Source organism: Sceloporus undulatus, chromosome 1 (assembly GCF_019175285.1).
Source record: "Sceloporus undulatus isolate JIND9_A2432 ecotype Alabama chromosome 1, SceUnd_v1.1, whole genome shotgun sequence".
In the NCBI taxonomy this organism is placed as follows: Eukaryota; Metazoa; Chordata; class Lepidosauria; order Squamata; family Phrynosomatidae; genus Sceloporus; species Sceloporus undulatus.
In genome coordinates this window covers 182,411,619-182,431,982 of record NC_056522.1, presented here as the reverse complement: position 1 = coordinate 182,431,982, position 20,364 = coordinate 182,411,619, and positions in this window count along the sequence as shown.

Sequence of the window (20,364 nt, the reverse complement as noted above, 5' to 3'; positions counted from 1 at the left end):
GAAATTGTGAAGCATTGCAGACAGTTTAATTTAGCACCTGTTCTTGCAGAAACATAAAAACTTTTAAATCAACCAAGAAAATCTCGGTCAGAGGAGCAACAATCAGGTTCTTAGGACTGCTGAGGTATACGTGAAAGCAAACAACAACTATGTTGTTGACAGTATTGTGATAAAGAAGTCATTTCACATGGATATATCGAGTGCAAAGAACTAGTCGCCCTCAAGATAATCAATTACAATTCTCAGTTCTGGTCATATTTTGTTGTTAATTGTTAATCAACTTTGACTTATGGTGATCTTACAAATAAAAGGCTTCCAAGTCACCCTATTATCAATAGCTCTACTGTACTCAGGTCTTCCAGACTAAGAACCATGCCTTCGTTGATTGAGTATATCAAGTTTAATGTAGAATTTTAAGCATCCCTCTGTTTGCATTAGAGATTAATGCAATGGTCCTGTGGTTATTGCAATGCCTGATGTCTTCTTTCTTGATGGCGGGAGTATATATTGAGCATTTCAATCTGTGAACCATTATTTTGTTTACCATCTGCTGAGAGATTTTAGTAAGAATTGGAGTGGAGTCTGTCTCTATTGCTTGAAACAGTTCTTTTGGAATGTCACCTGTTCCTGGTGATTCATTTCTCCCATGTGCAGCTTCTGCGTAATGGAATTAATTGTGGGTTCATCTTCTAATTCTTCTTCCTTTGTTTAATCTGTCATCCTTTCATTTAGTTCATATAGTTCTCCTGTGTATTGTTTCCATCAGCTTTTTATTTCTACTTGGTCATTTAACATTTTCTCCTTTTGGTTTTATACTATCCCCACCCACTCTTGGTTTAAATTTCCCTTTGATTTCTTAGATCTTGTGGAAGTGGTCTCTTTTTCTAACTTTTTGTTGCCCTCCATTTCTCTGCATTCTCTCTGTTCCTGTGTGCAAGTCGCTGAACAGTTGCATTCAGAGTTGTGACCCTATTTCTGTCACCAGTTATTTTTGATTCTCATCTGTCCTTAAATGCTTGAAGAGTTTCATCTTCATCCATTGAGATTTTTCTTTCCTTTTGGCTGCAGATAGCATATTTTTGCATTCCTCCTTGACAATGCCCCTGGCTTCATTCCACAGATCGTCTGGCTACCTGTCAATTAAACTTAACAGTCCTTTTTTTTCCCTTTCTTTAAATTTTATAGAAATAGCCTTCAGATTGTATTTTGGCACAACGGCTGGTTTAGTGTTCTTCTTTAAATTTACTCTTATTGTTTGAATTAGCAGTTCATGGTCTGTGGCACAATCTGTTTCCGGTTTTGTTTTTACAGAGAGAATGGAGCTTCTCCATCTTCTGCTTCCAAGTATGTAACCTATTTAAGTTCTAATTGGCCATCAGATGATGTCCATGTATACAGTCACTCCTTTGGTTGCTTGAAAAATATGTGATGAACTGTTAGCCTTACAAAATTCAATCTGTTGTTCCCCTGCTTCATTTCTTGATCCTAGGCCAAATTTTCCTACAATCTTTGATTCTGCTCTGTTTCCTGCCTTTGCATTCCAATCACCTATGATTAACAACAAGCCCTAGATTGGTATGTAATTAATTTCCTGCTGGACTCCAGCATAGAATCTTTCAATTATTTTTCTCTTCTGTTATACTACTTAGCACATTATTTGTGGAAAATGAGAGCTGAAATCAAACCACAGCTGGGTGATTATGAATCCCCCCCCCAAAAAAAATAAAAACATTCATTTCTTTTCTCCCAGTGTCATCTCTTGACAAACACCCTTTATAGGGTTTAGAAACCATGCAAAAAGTCTGCAAATTTGATGACAGGCAGAACAGTGAAATAACTAAATACACAATGAAGAAAGATCCCTCTCCTGTACAATTTTGAACCTCTTGGAATGAAAAAAGCAAAACAAAACCTATTGAGGGGGAAAAAGAAGACCCTCACTCTATCTACCATCATTCAGAGGGAGAGAAGGGCAAGTCAGCTCCATCAGGCCTTCCCTGAAAAAAGAAGAAGGTTCTCACTCTATCCATCATCATCCAGGGGGAGATAAGGACTGGCTTGCTCCATCAGGCCTTGCCTGAAAAAGAAGGTTCTCACTCCATCCACCATCATCCAGGGTGTGATAAGGGTTGGCCAGCTCCATCAGGCCTTGCCTGAAAAAGAAGAAGGGCCCTCCCTCCAGTCCATCTGCTTGGTCCCGGCCTCCGAGGGAGAGAAGATCTGCTGGACATGAACACCATCCCCACTGCCATTCACTTCTCCTTTTGGGTCTTGTCTTTTTAGATTGTAAGCCTGAAGGCAGGGAAATGTCTAACTAACAATTTGTAAGCCACTCTGACAGCCTTTTGGCTGAAGATTGGGGTATAAATACTCTAAATAAATGAATAAATGAATAAATATTGTTTGTCTCATGCCACATTTTATTGACATTTGGTATCTGGATTAGAATTGTTGTTAAATTGATGCTGAACGTAATTCCAAAACTAAGGGGAGGGGTGAACTTAAATCAGAACAGTTTGTCTTATGGGGGCATCACAATGGTTCATCCACCGCATGCTTCTAACTATAGCAGTAACCAATACTAAATGCTGCAACATGGTATGCAAGAAAACTTTCAATTAAAGGAATTAGTCCATTCTTTTGTCCATGCATCTCACAGTGAAAGAATCCCTAGAATGAAATTGTGTTCCCTGATCATCTTGGTTAATAGGTATTGATGGACCTATCCCTGTTTTAATGAGGTTATTACCACATACAGCTTCTCAGAGCTGTGGGTGTTAAAGGGCATCTTTGCGCAGTGGGGAAAATGCTTTGTAGATCAGTTGCTACCTTGTGATTTTTAACTAGATTCCTCCTGGCAGCTGAGTAAGTTAAAGCAACAGATCCTTTTACGCAATTTTTTTCTTTTCTTTTTTCAAGGACAAGCCTCTATAGATAGTCAGTTTAATATTGCTTTAAAAATTTGTTGGCCATTACTGAAGATTTCCAAATGCTACTAGAGCTTATCAATGAACAGATGGCAATGAGTATGTCTCACAAGAGTACTTCTGATTAAGATCCAACCGGAGCTTAATCTGTTTGGATTTATATCTACACCCCTTCTCCCATGGCTGCTATTCTTTACCATTCTCACTGTGAAGGACAATAGCATCAGGTTATCTCAGTTCAGAGCCAAGAGAAGGACCATCTCTCCCCATATGAATTTCCCTGGGTTTTAAGATACTGCCTAGTCAGGTTATAGTACAATAAGATCCCACATTTACAGTTGCAATCCCATTTCTATCCCATTCTTTAAGAAGTGTGCGATCATCTCCACAATTAGTTTGTTGTGCTTAATTTGTTTCCTCAGTAACTAAGGTTCAGTTCTATTCCATTACAATTGTAATTTAACAAAGAATAAGTTTACTTTCTTTATAGTGTAACTGCAACTTTTCAAGATTACTTTTGTAGTTACAGGGATGTGGACTTATTCAATTCAATGAAATTCAATGAAAGAAGAATATCACATGGTTCAACTCAGTGCTGCGTTGTGTTGTGGCTTTTAAGGAAATGTTTTAGTTACTTTTGAGAAAAGGAAAAACAAAACGTTGCTTTTGAAAATTGCAAGTAAAACCATAACTAAACACTTTAGGGACTCTAAACTGGAATGGTGAATAATTTACTTTTTAATGCAGCTTCCTGAGCGTTGATCTTGTCTCCATTGGCACATTAAATTGGTATATTAAATCAGAACCAGGCCTACCATTAGCTAAACTTAAGCTGCAGATTTTTGAAGTGATTTTTTAAAATCACATTGCTAATTGTTAGCTTTATTTTTGTTGTTGTTTTCTCAGCCGGGGGGGGGGGGTAGAGATGTTCCTGGGCTTTTCTGCCTCAGGTGTCAAATAACTTTTCTGGCTGTGGATCCTAGACACCTTGGCGTGAGTTGTGGAATGGGAGAAAAATTTTGATGCTCTGGCTATCCCAGTAAAATGTTGCCCTATGTTAGGACCTTATCACACAGGGAAAATAGAGGGAAAATCGGGGGTTTAAACAGCTATTATCCCATGCAAAACACGGTATCACAATTAAGATTTTCACATGCATCACTATTAAACAGGCAATAAACAGCAACAAATCATTTTCGGGATTTCCTCATGAATTATTTGTTGCTGCTTATTGCCTGTTTAATAGCAACGTTGTGTGAAAATCTTAATTGCGATATCGTGTTTTGCATGGGATAATTGCTGTTTAAACCCCTGATTTTGCCCGATTTCCCCCATGTGATGAGCTCTTTAGATGTATCACACACACACTGCACACAAACACATACACAAGGTCCTCCTGCCTCAGGCCCCAGAGATTCAAATCCAAAGCCTGCTGCCCATACACCGCTCAAGCAAACCCCCTCCCCCTGCATATAATGCAGCATATTCAATTGCATACATTGGTGACAGGCATTATAACATTTTTCTGCACTATTTACAAAAAGCTATTATCTTTAAATGGCTTTTCAAATAACGGGCTTTTGTGACCTTTATTTATAGGGAGCCTTCTTATACGGCTATAGAAGTATTTTTATCCAAAACAAAAGATCGTATGCCAACATCTCTTGCTGTGTCTTCAAAGTTTTGGGAGCTGCCTCATGAATATGCTAAAAAGACATGTAACTATAGCAGCAGAGATAACACTGTATCACAGTATGCCACAACAGATTGTTCATTTGTCACTTTTTTCTTTAGTCTTTGATAAAGTATTTCATAAGTAAAGAAATCAAACACACAACTTGTAAACTGGTCACTGCAGAGCCTGTTGTGCCTGAGGATTATAAAACCAGTTGTATAATCTCCTGTGACCAGAACTATCACTCTCTAAGGTCTATAATATTAGATACCCTCCAATGTCATAGGGACCTTTCAAAACAAAACCCATAATAAAGCCCAATTTATGTGCAGGTCCTTTAAAGGACCTACATTTCTGGAAAGTTATAAGAGCTGGAAATACTAATTTACCTCAACTGTGATCTCATGCTAAGTGCTGATGATGTAAAAGGTTAATTGCACAAGTGTGGTGGGTCAATAGTGTTGAACATCCTGGCTATAATTTGAACATATGGGCCTAAATCAATGCTCAGCCATTGAAACAACTGTGGGAAGAAAGTAAATCAACACTTAACCAAGCCTAATGCACATGTGGCATCATAAAGAGGGAAAATTTCATAAACAGTGCTAGAGATGGACAAGATAGACAAATCAATCACTATAGTGTTTGACTGCATCCTCCCATGGTAAGAAATATATTTTCAAATCCAGTACAGATCTTAATTTTCACCGATGGTATATATAGTTCCTGCATGGCAGGGGGTTGGACTGGATGGTCCTTGTGGTCTCTTCCAACTCAACAATTCTATGATTCTACGATTCTATGATATCAGCCTTGCCCACCAGAGGATAAAATTGAACAAAAGCATGAAATCAAGCTTGCCAAAATAGAGCCTGCTCATTGTTCTGTTTGTTAAAACCAATGAATAAGTGGGTTCATCTTCTCTCGTGTTTCTTCCTCCAGCCTCTCTCTCCCCATCTGTTGTCTGTTCTTCCTGGAATCTTCTTGCTTCAGCAGATAGAGAAGGTGAGCAGGTAAAGGTGCCACTGTTGGCTTTCCTGCTGAATTGGTGCTTCTAAAGGCAGAGAGCAAATTTCCACCCAGACAACAACCATACTATATTTAGTCCAGATATGGGAAAGACTACATCTCCCAGAATCAATGGCCATGCTGACTGGGTGTTGTAATCCAAAAAAAGCTATTACTAGCCTAATGGGAATGTAGGCACATGAACATCTGCCAAAAAATGAGGGAAGGGTTTAAACTGTACCCCTTTAGCCATCACTGCTGCTAGCATATCACAATTCATGGAGGAAAAGAAGAAACTAAAGATGGACTCCCTTTGAAACCTTTGTGGGAGCCACTCGGTTGTTTCTAATCCAAAATGAGGGGCAGACTTTCATTTTCTTTTTTCTATGTTATGTGTAATACTTTTTATGCTGGTAGTAGTACAACTAGTAGTCTCTCTCTCTGGCTTTGCTTCACGAACGAAGATTCAGAAAGGACTCATCCCGCACTTTGTACAAGCTACTAGTAGTAGCAATATGGTAATCACATTAATTTCATGGGGTTTTCTTAGGCCATAAATATTCAGAATAGTTTGCACTGCCTTCGTCTAAATATAGCTTACAGCTTCTTTATGCTGTCTTGAGCAAATTAGTAAAAAGATGAAAGAACTATAAATGAGCAGGGAAAATAATGTCAACTTTTCTCTCCATTCAAGCTTACCCTTTCTCTGAAACCACCCCATAGCTGCATTCTGACACTGTTAAGAGACTCAACTCCCTTCCCGGGTCAGATAACCCCTATGAATCCAACGGGGTGCCAGTAAACATAATAATGACACTGCACCCCAAAACATGATACAGTCTCACCCAGCAAAAGGCATAATTAATCAATATTTATTTATTTTATTCCCACCTACCCAGACGCCTTTCGATGGGATCTGAGGGCATCACAGACCATCACCCTGACAATATCTTGATACAATTTTGAAAAAATGATGGAAGACCTCATTATTGTAGTTACTTTTAAAAAAAACCCTTTCTTCCTTTTTATCTTTTCCTGTTTGCCTAATTAATCTCTTTGATATTTTGCATCGCACCCTTACAAGATCCATCACATTGGCCTAAACAACATACATCTTTTCATGACAAGCTAAACCTATCTGTCACTATTCCCATTTATTTCTTGCAGAAATCACAGTGAACGCAGATTTCCCAGTCACGCTGTAGGTTATAAATAAGTCACATCCTTAGGTCACAAAGCATAACTGTAGCCTTGTTTAACTGACAATAGCAATTGAAACAGCACCTATGATTTAGCACAAAAGAGATTATGGTGATACAAGCAGCAGAGTTTTAAAATTAACCTCTGTTCCAGGATCCAACTCTTTTCACATAGTGGGATGCTATGCCAAACTGGCCTGTGAGCCAGAGTGGCCTAATGGTTTGAGTGTTGGACTGTGACCCTGAAGGCTAGGAATTGATTCCTGGCTTGGTCATAAAACCCACTGGGTGACCTTCGGCAAACCACAGTCTTTTAGCCTCAGAGGAAAGCAACAGCAAACCTCCTCTGAACAAATATTGACCAAAAAACAAACAAACCCCATGATAGGGTTGCCCTAAGGTTGCCATAAATCAGAAATGGCTTGAAGACACACAGAAACAAAAACAACAAATACCAAACCAAAGCACTAAGTAGCTTATCCACAGATACAAAGAATATTTAAGAACATTCTTAAAAGAGAAAACTGAGTTGTTGTTGTGTGTTTTTGTATCTGAATTATGGCAACCCTAAGGCAAACCTATCATGGATTTTTTTTGGCAAGATTTGTTCAAAGAGGGTTTGCCTCTGGATTTCTCAGAGGCTGAGAGAGTGTGACTTGCCCAAGATCACCAAATGGGTTTCCATGGCTGAGTAGGGATTCAAACCATGATCTCTCAAATCCTAATCCAACACTGAAACCACTACACCATCCTGGCAAGGAGAATGAATTACTGCACCAAACTTCTAAATGACCTACCTACATAATTTAATTTTTCAGGGACATTATGGTATTTTAAACAGAGCTTAGAAAGGTTACTTTTGAATTACCATCCCCAGCATCCCCCAACCAGCATAGCTAGGATATATGCTAGCTGTGAATGTGCAAGAGTTGTAGTCCAAAAAAGTATTTTGCCCCAAGCGTTCTCTTGGGTGGAAAAATAGTACTTTGTTCAAGTAGAAGGTCAGTCATGTACACAAGAAAATCTTCCTAACCAAGAATTAGTCCAGAAAAAGTAGACATTCTTCTAAACCCAATTGACCCAGTTATTTCTGAACATAAAGCAGTTATATGGAGAAGAATTGACTGAGCTAATAACCTACAGATTGTTTAGATTTTACAAAGCAAGCATGTTTGTTTGGATTTTCCTTTCCTTCTCCTAGTTTAATAAAAGCCTTTGGTTAGCTATTCATGTAATTGGTGTAGGATAAACATAGAGCATATTATTTGTGTAAGAAAACATTTGATCTCTCGGAGAGACTGTTGTAAGGATTGCTGTTGAAGTTCCTGTAATGGAGATTGTCACACATATCAGTTTGTTTTAAAAATAGTTTTTATATTTTATCTGTAATGATAAGATAACGTCCTCATACATAAGTGCCAAAAAGGAAGAAATGCATCATCAGAGCATATGACAAAAGAGTACACTGATTTATATTGATATGTATATATGATAATTTCCAGATTCAGAAATTTTATTTTTAATTTTAAACAGTTTAAGTCTCACTATGGTGTGGAACACTCTTGCCAATGTCCTGTCTGCTCAAAGGGCTAACTGTTAATTGACAGCTTTAGTGGACTTTTTATCCTTTACTTTAATCGGACTGAACAGTCCTTCCAACCGAGGGAACCTTCACAAAGAGCAGAGGTGAGCAACTATGTAGGAGGTTGGGGCCATTTTTCTTCCCTGCACCCACTCAGCAGGTCTACCACCATGTTTTGACATGCCCAAAGAGATGTGATGTCACTTTTGAACACCATTTTAGCTGTTTTCTATTTAACGGGCTTTGCTGTGTTCATGGAACCAAACTGTTTACTTTCTAGATAGTTTGGAATGATTTTGTCCAACTTAGAATAAAAAGATGTACCCCAAACTTGGCCTGAAATAATTCTTAAGAATTTCTAAGGGTCTAGGGGCTATAGGGAGCTTCTTCCAAGGAGGTACCAAGTAGCCCACAGCCATCATTTTGTCCACTGCTGATATAGAGGGTTGCCTTCTAATATTTCTTCTATATTAGAGCACTATGACCTGAAAAGTAGGATGCAGCAGTCACCCTACTACAAATGAGACCTAGATAGGTCTTGTCATAAGCTTAGATTCATATAATCTGTATTTTATTTCAGGCTGGTGGGTATTGGCTGGATGCTTAATTTTTTTTAGATATTGTGTATACTAATCTATATCATGATAGCTAGCAAAAGCAAAAGCAAATATTTGGGTACATCTAATTCAGGGGTGAGAATCATGTGGGTTTCCATATGTTGCTAGACTGCAATTCCCATATTTTGCTAGACTGCAATTCATAGCCATCAGCTATGCTGGCTAAGGGAGGTGGGACTTGGGAATAACTGGATGACTGCATCACCCCTATTCATGATGCAGTGATGTGTCCTTCTCTTTCTTCAATTAATCCTAAACTCCAAAGAACAGACAAACAATAAGCCGAACAGTGCTTCCAAAAGTATTTAGGATTCGGCCCCTTTTTTGCATTTCATCTGCACATTGGGCAGACACATAGAGGATGGAGCAAGGATACACCTCCTGGCTCCTTCCACTTTTGCATTCCATGCCAGCCCTCTTAACAACAGACATTGGTAAAGAGGTACCTACATGCGCATGGGGGGGGGGGGGGGGGAAGGGTGTGAATAGGGCTTTAGATTTTGGCAGGAGTATACTTGGTAGATGTTTAATAACTGAAGGACAACCACATTGAACACTCCCTTGCTGCCTGTGGTAGCAAAGTACCTCTTGAGATCATAATGGGACACTAAGGAAGATACACTCTCCAAGATGCTGTGTCTAAGCAACTGTGGTTTTATATATGAAAAAAAGTTATTGAATAGTGTCCTAGAAGCCAACAGGGAAAATCAGGCAAATATCAGGTCTTCTGATTGTGTAGCAGACAGACCTTGACATTTTGTTTCCTAAAAATTTTGTACAGTACGCACACCACATTAATATTGCATTAATATTGAGATGTGAAAATGCAGGCAAATGCTTGTTTAGTATCATTCTTATACAGCAAGGATAGATCTTCCAAGTAAGTAATTTCATCTTCTGGTCCAATATCTCTGCCTGTGTGTCTGCATAGGGGGGAAGATTTAAGGCTGAATAAATCTAGATAAATAAAGCTAGATCCCAAAAAGCAACCTGAGATAGCTGTGGCAAGAGACAAAGCTATAAGTCCTTGTGAGGTTAGGAAACAGGTCAAAAGATGCCATCCTTTCCTTAATTTCAAAGTGTTTAATTTTAAAGAATACCCTCTGAGGGTATTCTTGTTTTCTATTCCCCTTCATTATTATTAGGTTATGATTTCAGGCTACTTTGCAACTTAAGAGAAAGAAGAAAAGAAGGGGACAGAGAGGTTAAGAATAATGTGAGGTAAGCATTCTCCTCTTCCACCTAACTGTAGTGGTGGAGAGAGGAGACATTCCATCATGTCCAAAAGTTAGCACTTTCCTTTTTAGCCCCAGCTCTGAAGGATATTTAATGAGAAAGAGCTCTAAATAAGATTTATTGAACCAACAACTTGCCTTCATTGTAAAGTCAGGTCATCTTTTGCTAGACTGGCTGATTAATAGGTACGGCTTTGCTTTGAGAATGGGTACTCTTGAGTAGTTATGTCAAGACTTTTACCTTGTATAAATATTTTTAATTAATAGGTGCCTTCATCAAACACAAGAAAAATTAAGCATTAATGCTCACTTGAGAGCTTTACAATTAGATTGATTATCTGTGATCTAATTTGATTTTCAGTCACCATTAATTCATTTTTAATAGATATCTAATTTAGTTTTATCTAGTCTCTTTTCTCTTCACCCCCTTCTCTCTCTGACTCTGGCTTTGCAAAAACATTAACAATCTGGAATTCCCCCAAAGCAAACGAAGCTCTTTCCACAACCTTCAGACTGCTATACATTCACATTTAATTTAGTCAACCAAGGTCAAGCAAGGAAACAGATTAATCCTCAGAAGTGACTCTTGTAAGATTTAAGCTAAAATTGCAGTTTGAGAATCTTAGAGTTATAAAGGACTGCATGGGTCATTTACACCGGTGTCTACTACATTGGCAATACTCTGTGCATCAGAACTATCCCTTGAAGAAGATCATGCAACCTCTTTGGATAATTAATTCCATTGTGCCATTGCTCCTAAACATAGCAAACTTTTGGTGACATCCAGTTAAGTTCTGTAAGTGATTGCATTCCTTCTACCTACACTCTGTGTCAGCATTTTACGTACTTCTTTACTTTTTTTTACTACTTCTTTGTGAGTCTGACCTTCCTTAAATTAAAGCTGACAAGATCTCAATTTGCTCATGGAAGGACAGTTTGTGAATGAGCGCTTCAGACTCCTTCAGCATCTGAAAAGGCTGGATAGATCACTTCAAGCCAAAGCTATGCATTGTTCCGTAAATAGTGCCAGCTTTAATTAGAAAGTATGATTCCTACATAATTATGAAATATTAGTCATAACATATTTTCCTTATATTTGGATCAGTGGTGCAATTCTGCATTAAGAGCTTAAAATGGCTGGGAGAATTTGGATTTTTATCCTTTGCAGAAAAGTTTAGATTGAAGAATAAACAGACTGGATTATTAAAAATATTGCAGAACTGTTTCACACCCCTGAAAAGAGCTAACCTTGAGTATTTTGCAAGAACCTGTCTTCCTGACCTCTGTCTGAAGAGGCTGAACTGAACCAGGTCTTACCATGGATGAAGCCACTGTGATGTGCTTCCCACAACTTTTTGGCATGTAGGAAGGGCTCAAGTTGCCTGTTTCATTTAATGTGATTCAATGAATTACATAGGGTTTTCTCAGTAAGGAATACTCAAAGGTTGTTTTGCCACTTCCTTCCTCTGAAATATAACCTGCAACACCTTGTATTTGTTGACAGTCTCCCATCCAAGTACTAACCAGAACTGACTATGTTTAGCTTCCAAGAGCAGACAGGATTTGGTGCCTTTAGGGTATTTAAACCATCCAGAACAACTTTAGCATACCCCTTAAGAATAGCCTGTCTTTGGGATTTCAGTGAATTAATATTACAGGAGAATAAACATGGATTTATAATTATTTTTCTATATTTATTATGTAAAACTATTACCTTATGTACTAACACATTCCTTGTAGAGGTTCATCATATCAGATAGGCATTTTCAATCTATGTATATAGTCTGGCGAGGAACATATTCTTACACAATATATTTAATAAAGGAGGTATCATATATCTCACATTTCAGTTTTGGAGAAATTGTCCTTGTCATATAGATATTTACATTAATTTCAATATTTGGTAGCATTTCAGCATTTCCAGTATGTTGCACTGCCCAACACAGCTATAATTATTATTTCAGAGAGTATTTCTAACTCTATTTGTAAACCAGCATTTTAATCAGAGTACTGTAAATTGTATCCTATAATCTATAGGTCAGCAAACAGCAGATGAAATAACTAACTGGCCCCTAACTTCTGGAATCTGAGACTTTTATCGCTTTTGCAGACATTTGCTTATCTGTTCTGCAACTAATTAAAACTTGAGAATTTTGCTTCACAAGCAAGATTGTTTCAGCCAACTCAAAATGCCAAATCATGCCTAGACTTCCTGCTACCCTTATATATAGTATTCACCATTACATCTGGTGTGCTGCTCAGAGAAGTGGAAGAATGCACGACGATGATACTCATCTGTAGCTTAGGCATTCCTTAGAAAAAGTTTTCTATCCTGTCTTTTACACAGGCAAGTATCCTTTAATTTTTGGTCTCCAAAAGCCAGAGAATGAAATATAACAGGCTTGTTGTTGTGTGCGTTCAAGTCATTTCAGACTCAGTGACCCTAAAATGAACCTATCATGGGGTTTTCCAGGCAAGATTTGTTCAGAGAGTGGTTGCCTTTGCCTTTTTCCACGGCTGAGATAATATGACTTGCCCACAGCCACCCAGTGGTTTTCCATGGCTGAGCATAGATTTGAACTATGGTGTTCAGTGTCTAATCCAACATTCAGTACAACTGGTTTTCAGTACGATGGATATATTGACATTATTGGCAAATCATAATGGATTTCCTATGATAAAATTAGTGGGTCTTCATTTTTATACCTCTCAACCCAGTGTTGTAGCTGCTTCTTTGCATAAGAGCATGTTGTCTAGCACACAAAATAAACCCCAGTTGTAGCCATACCTTTAGCCTTGTCCCAAAGTACAAAAGCTTGAGAGATATGGTGACCTCAATGCACCCTCTCCATGGAATCCAGCTCCTCCATTGCAGATAGAATAATGATGGCCTTTCTTTGTTATGAAACACCTGCTATATTCAATAATCACCAGTAAGTCTTCCTTTTCTTCAATGGTCATCTTCTTCATCCTCAGAGGAGGTTGCCCAGATCTCATCCATAAATGAAAACACTCGGAATATAGGACAACTCTAGAATGGGCAGTAATGATGTCACAGGCCTCAATTATGAAGTGGTTGCCCACATGAATACCTTGACCATCAGCCATGAAGCAACCATACTGCAATAGTTCCATCACAGTCACTAAAGCCTTAGACAACAGCTATTCAGATACAGTATAGGCTGTGTACATGAGCTGCTAGTTCAACATTAACATTTGGAGAAGAAGAAAGAAAAATCAAAGCTCTATCAATGCATTCAAAGATGGGGGTATGAAGATTTGTACACCTGCTACCTCTGCATTTAGCAGGAAGTTCTGAAAAGTATTAAGGTAAAAGCATTTGTACACCACTGAGAATGCTGCTAGGTTTGAGAAGGCCAAGGATGATGCTGGCACAGGTGGCAATGTTAGGGACACTACTCACATGTGTGCCTCCATGCCTGCTCTACATCTTGTACCCATGCACAAATTTCTAAATGCATGAAAAGAGTTCTAGGCATTTAGAAAGTGGTTGTCCACTTGACCTTGGAGAGAGGGAGGGTGGGAGATTCTCTGACTTGTAGATGGTGCTCTCACCCATAAGTGGAATTTAGCTAAGAGGCAAATTTTCAAGGACAGAGAAAAGGAGAGCCTTGAGCTGGAAGCATTGTTCAGTGCTCTAAGCCTTCTGCTTTGACAAGCCAGCTTCTCTATGCCATATGTGGGATAAAGCTGCCCTTGAAATGTCTATCTCACTGAATCAATGGCAATGGAGAGTATTGTTGCCCAGCGAATAAACTTCTTTTGTCAGCATGTCTTAAGTGCCAGCAAAATTGGCACTTGCATAAAGAGAGAGGCAGCGATAAGCAGCCACCTCTTTTCAGAGGTGACTTCTTCCACTGCAAATCTCTGTTGCTATTACCGGGTACTGCTATTAATTATTGATTGTGTTATTATTGTTTGGACTTGTGTAGGACAGGAAGAAATGTTTTATTGCATACATATGTTTTTGTGCATGTCAACCATTATTTGTGATTTGTCATATTCGGGTGCTCTAACCATTAGTTATGTGCTGCTAAGTATGCATATAAACAGGTATTTAGAGTATAGGCTTTAACATGAGGCCATCTGGATTATTTTTACAGTTGAACAAGGGATGCCTTACATGATATGCCTGTAGTCAGTAACTGATTCCCAGGTACAAAATACCGATATATAGGGTCATTTATGAAGGACACTAAAGTATTTAAGTTGCAATCTTTTTCACTCAAAATACATGTCTGTATGAAAGGTCATTAATCTCTTGGTTGCCACTCACATTCATTTTGCATGAGAAATCCATGATTTATACATCAGTGTTCCTGGTGCAAATAATTGATGTTATTTGCATGTATTTTATGCTTGGGAAAATCTTTAAAAGTTCCATCACCTTCATAGAAATTTCTCTCCAATACCATCACGGTTCTGCTACGTTTACACACCAGACCATGCTTTGGAAATAATTAGCAACCCTAGGGATCATAAAGGCAACTAATGCAAGAACTGTTGCTGTACATTGATGAAGTGATGGGGCTGCCCTCCTATGCATACTTGGCTTGTGATGTCCCTGCCTTCCTATGTATACATGCAAGTCCCTCTGAACTCAGTGAGCCTGGTTTCTGAGTACACCTTGATAGGATTCTACTGCACACCATGAATCAGTAATTCCCCATCACCAATCTCATTTTATCCACAAATTCAGACAGCCTTAGGCAAAACACACATACAGCTTCAGCTGTCATCTGCAGTGTGGGGGTAATAACACTGATCTACTTCATACTGTTATTGTAAGAATTACAAGACAATGTACATGAAGAACTTTGTTTGAGCATTAACTGCTCTGTGTAAATGCTAATTCTTCCTCCTATATTGTCTACATAAGACTGAGATGTCTATATGTAATATAAAAAAGCAATCAATTTCAGTCATCAGCAAAAAGAGACAAAAGGCCTGGACAGACCGACACTTTGTGCCAGCCAGGGCCTGAACTAGGGCTGCAGTATGGCGGAGCATTCACACACCCGCAAACACTACTGTGCACTGCGGGCGCCATCTTGCTGCACCCCCATTTACATGGGGGTGCACCACGATGATGTCCACTGTGCACAGTGCCCAAATGGCATGGCACACAAGGGGCGTCATAACGCCATAGCGTAGAAGTTATGGTGCCTGTTCTGTGGTGCAAAAAGAAGCTCCTTTGGGGGGCTTCTTTTTGAGCCGTGTGCAGGCCACAATGTGTGGTTGTCGTGGCCTGCTTCTGGGACCGAAAGGGGCAGCATCTCACCACCCCTTCCTGCCAATCTGTCTAGTCCCTAAATCTCTAGCACTAACAACCATATGAGGCATTCATAGGAAACTTTGTTTTTGAGGATAGAGGGATGACAATATATTTTTTCTTTCTTAATGAATTCGGTGATAAAGGTGGTCAAAGTATTCATGCTCCTTGGAACTTGGCCTTAATTTTCATTCACAATGTCTCCTCACATAGACATAATTGTGAGTGATAGGGTTTGATTTCCAGCTCAGCCATGTAAACCCACTGGGTGATCTTGAACAAGTCACACTCTGTCAGCCTCAGGGAACTCTGAGAACTGAACATATGACAATACCTTCTTATGGTGGGAAAAAATAAACAATGGATCTAAGTTGTGCAAGCCCAATAGTTGTTGTGTATTATCATTTGACATGCATTTTATTCTTACTACTCTGTACATTTCAGTGTATACTCAGATTCTCTACCTACAATGTCCTCAGAAAGGATATGGCACCACAGTGTAAAGCTTCATATCCTTAATCTCAGCACAACTTCTGGCATCAGTGATTTTCTTTTCTCCCTCATGAACCATCAGCCATTGTCAAGATGACTTTGAAGTTGATGGACAGGACAGCTAAGGGTACATTCTGGTACCATAGTTATTTCCAGATGTGTTATAATAGCCAATTTCATGCAGAGAGTGTGTATGTGCTCCTCTACAAGAACTGAGTCCTTGAAAAGAGTTTAGACATTCTCACATTACCTGAAGATCTAGATCCACTGCTAGCATATCAACTATTTAGCAGAAACAGACTCAGACATAAATCTGTGAAAGAACTACAGCATGAAGAGTAAGAGGAAAAAAGCAGGGGAACATTAGTATTCAAGGCACTGATTCAGAGAACTGCAAATATAAGTAAGGGATAGAGAGAGAAATAGGCTTGCTTTAGCTGAAGGTATGTCAGTGCTTCACTTCCGAATCATATTATTCCACATTTCATACTTCATATATAGATATCATTCACCTTTGGCTACAGAATGGAATACTAAGTTCTGTCCCATTAGAAGTTTCCTTAAACAGTTTCCCATGCCTGCTTCAATTGCATGAATGTAAGAAAAATGTATTCTAGAATAAATGCATTTTATATCCGCTGGTTTCTCAAGAAAATGTACATTCAGTGGGGTTTGCAGTATTTTAGTGGAATTAGAGAAAATGATATACAGTCACAGTATAATTTTGGAGCTACTCGCTGTGATGGAGAATATTTTTTCTTCTGTAACATATCCATTACCTCTGAACTGAAGCTGCTCACCAATTTGTTTGCACCTACTATAAAAATCCCATTTGCAGCCCTCTTCTGCAATACTTGGATAGAGATACTCATAATGGTTTGAAATTGGTATGCGTGACTAGCACACAATCTTACAACATGGATCTGTTTGGCTGCATAAAACCACATGACACCATTTTAAAAATTCACCCATGATGCTCTCAGAAGGACCAGCAACTGCATCAGATCCTCAGCAGTGAGCGGCACCTGTAACCCCTCTATTTTTTCCTGTTGGGTGTGAAAATGCCTCCAAATTCAGCTCTACAGAAGGGAAGACTTTGAAATAATACTTTTAGATAAAGTACAGTCTCATGGGCTTTGTCAGTTTAGAAAGAATCAATATAATGATGTGCTGAAGGCTGTCCATAACTGAAGAGTGGTAGGATGAGGCTCACAACATCACTGCATTATGTATGGCTTCAGCATGTCATTACATTCATTCTTCTTAACAGTAACTTTTGAAACCCAGTTTGCAATAACAAGGGATAGCAATGAAAAATTTAGAGTACCTTGGGAATAGTTACATAAAAGGAGAAATTATTTTTTGAGTCATAATAGATTTGTCCCAAAATAATGGTCCTTATGTAAGAGGGATCTTTGTACACTAAACTGATGTCACAAGAATTTGCTATAGTGCTAAAGCAATATAACTGTCTGCTATGCTGCTAGTGTACACTAAAGGAGATTGTTTGTTTGTTTGTTTTTATTTGTGATTCAGTGAATCAGACCAGACCAGCCACTTGCTCTGGACCCAGAATGACAATTGAAGCAATCTGATTCACCAAGTCTCACTTCCACTGAGTACTGATCAAAAGTAAAGTAGTACATTTAGCAAGAATGAATAGATGACTATTTGTTGACATTGTGTACCTTCAAATCTATTCTGATTTATAGCGACCGTAAGGCAGTGGTTCCCAACCTGTGGGTCAGGACCCCTTTGGGGATCGAATGACCCTTTCATGGGGGTCGCCTAAGACCATTGGAAAACACCTATTTAATTACAGTTATGAAGTAGCAACGAAAATAATTTCATATGTTTGGGTCACCACAACATGAGGAACTGTATTAAAGGGTTGCGGCATTAGGAAGGTTGGGAACCACTGCCCTAAGGTGACTCTATCACAGGGTTTCATAGAATCATAAAGCTGGAAGAGACCACAAAGGCCATCCAATCCAACTAACTGCCATGAGGGAAGACACACTCAAAACACCCACAGCAGATGGCCATCCAGCCTCTGTTTGAAAACCTCTTAAGCAGGAGACTCCACCATACTTGGAGGCAGCATATTCTTGGCAGAATTTATTCAGAGCCCTTACCTTCCTCTGAAGCTTAGAGAGAATAACTTGCCCATGGTCACCCAGTGGTTTTCCATGGCTGAATGAGAATTCGAACCCTGGACTCCCAGTGTCCTAGTCCAACATTCAAGCCATGATATCACACTGGCTCAGATGAGTATTATCTATCAATTATGCATCATTTTGTTCACTTTTTCCACAACCCCACCTTTTCTCCAATACTGAGACTCAGGGCAGCTTACAAATTGTTAAACCCAGTTATACATTAAAAACATGCAAAACCATCAGCTAGCTATCTAGATGAGTTATTTAGAAAACTGTAGTGTTAAAACCATTTAAAATTCATTAAAACACGGTATACATTTAAAAAACAGTGCACCAATTAAAGCCCGTCAAAGCCAATTTCTAAAAGCCTGACAGAATAGGAAGATTTTCACTTGGTGGTGGAAAGAGAGCAGGGAGGGCACCATCCTAGCCTCCCTAGGCAGGGAGTCCAAAATCTGGGAGCAGCTACCATGAGGATTTTTTTTTCAGTTGACTATTGTTCGCCTTTTCCTACATGAAAGTAATAGGAAAGTCTACTTCTGTATGTTTACTGCTAGGTATACTATAGTCACATATAGTCCTTATCCAACTGGTAGCTAATACGTGCTGAGAGAAAGGTTGTGCAGTGATTTGAGCCTTGGACTAAGAGATCAAGGTTCAAATCCCCATCCAGTTATGGAAACCTACTAGGTAACCTTGGGGAAGTAACATTCTCTCCACCTCAGAGGAAGGCAAAGGCAAACTCTGAACAAATCTTGCCAAGGAAACTCCATGATGCTTTCCCTTAGGGTCACCAATAAGTCAGAAAGAACTTGAAGGCATACAACAAAACAGCAAACTATACAGTGATAACTGTGATAAACTGTTAGTCAAGATGTTTCCATGTCATATCTCATATTATCTGCAAACTCAGTAGATAGCTTTAGGCAAAACACACACTCTTAGCCTCTGCTGTCATCTACAATATGAGGAGAATAACACTGATTTACCTTATGGTGTTGTTGCAAGGATTACAAGATAATGTATGTGTTGATCTTCAACATTAAATGAACCACAGAAATGCTAAGTATTACCTCTTGTACCAAGTATGGGCCAAAACACACTGCAGAAATAATCCAGTTTGAGACTGTTTTAACTGCCCTGGCTCGTTGCTAACTGGGAGTGGCACTTTTAACTACCATGGCTTAGTGCTATGGAATTCTGGGATTTATAATTTTGTGAGATATTTCCTCTTTTTCATCAGAGAGCTCCAGTGCCGCAACAAACTATAAACCCCAGAATTCCATAGCATTGAGCCATGGCCATTAAAATGAGGTCAAACTACATTGTTTTTGCAGTGCAGATTAGACCATAGGCACCAATTCCTGACTGTCAAAGCTCTATGTTCAAATCTCAAAAGAACCGAAGAACAAGTCTTTTCTTTTATTGCTCCTGGACCTAAACTCAGTTTTCTTTATGGCCTCATTTCTTTTGGATTCCCAACAAATAATTTAATTTGTATTTAACGGTTAAGAGTTGGGTTAGTTCATCATGGGTGATTAACTGCAAACTTTAATTAGCACAAATTTGCAGTGGACCAAAATATTTTCAGAGAAGGAGAAGAGCAATAGCAACACACCCTCATCACAGTTGTGTAAAGGAGCCAGGACTTGCAGAGTCAAAGCTCCAGGATTTTTTGATTAGTAGGGATGATGACTCTTCCTCCCCCTCTGACTTCCTTATTCCTGTAATTCAGAAGCAGTTGGAGAGCAGATTTTTCCAGAAGCAATATATTGTCTTCTGAGATAATGTGAACTTCTTTGTACACATTTTGCATATTTCAATGGCTTTGTCTTGAATGTACAGTTAAGATCTATTAGATCTACCCCTCCGCCCCACAAAAAAAAAACCCACACAACTAAATACCTATTGCTACCACTGGAGATAGAAACATGTAGAAAGGATTTAACAGCATGGCTCAAAACAGCCAACTGCATTTTAGCAATCTCCTTGGGCTCAAGATGAGTACCTAGGAGGACTGTCATAATAAATACTTGCATTTCAACATTTACCACTGCACCAAAGCCAAATAGCCTGAAATAAATAAACTGACATTTCAAACCAGAGTTGAAATTGTTTGTGCTTTATTTGTAATCATTCACTTCAAGTCCCTTTTTTAAAACCTTGTATCACTATTG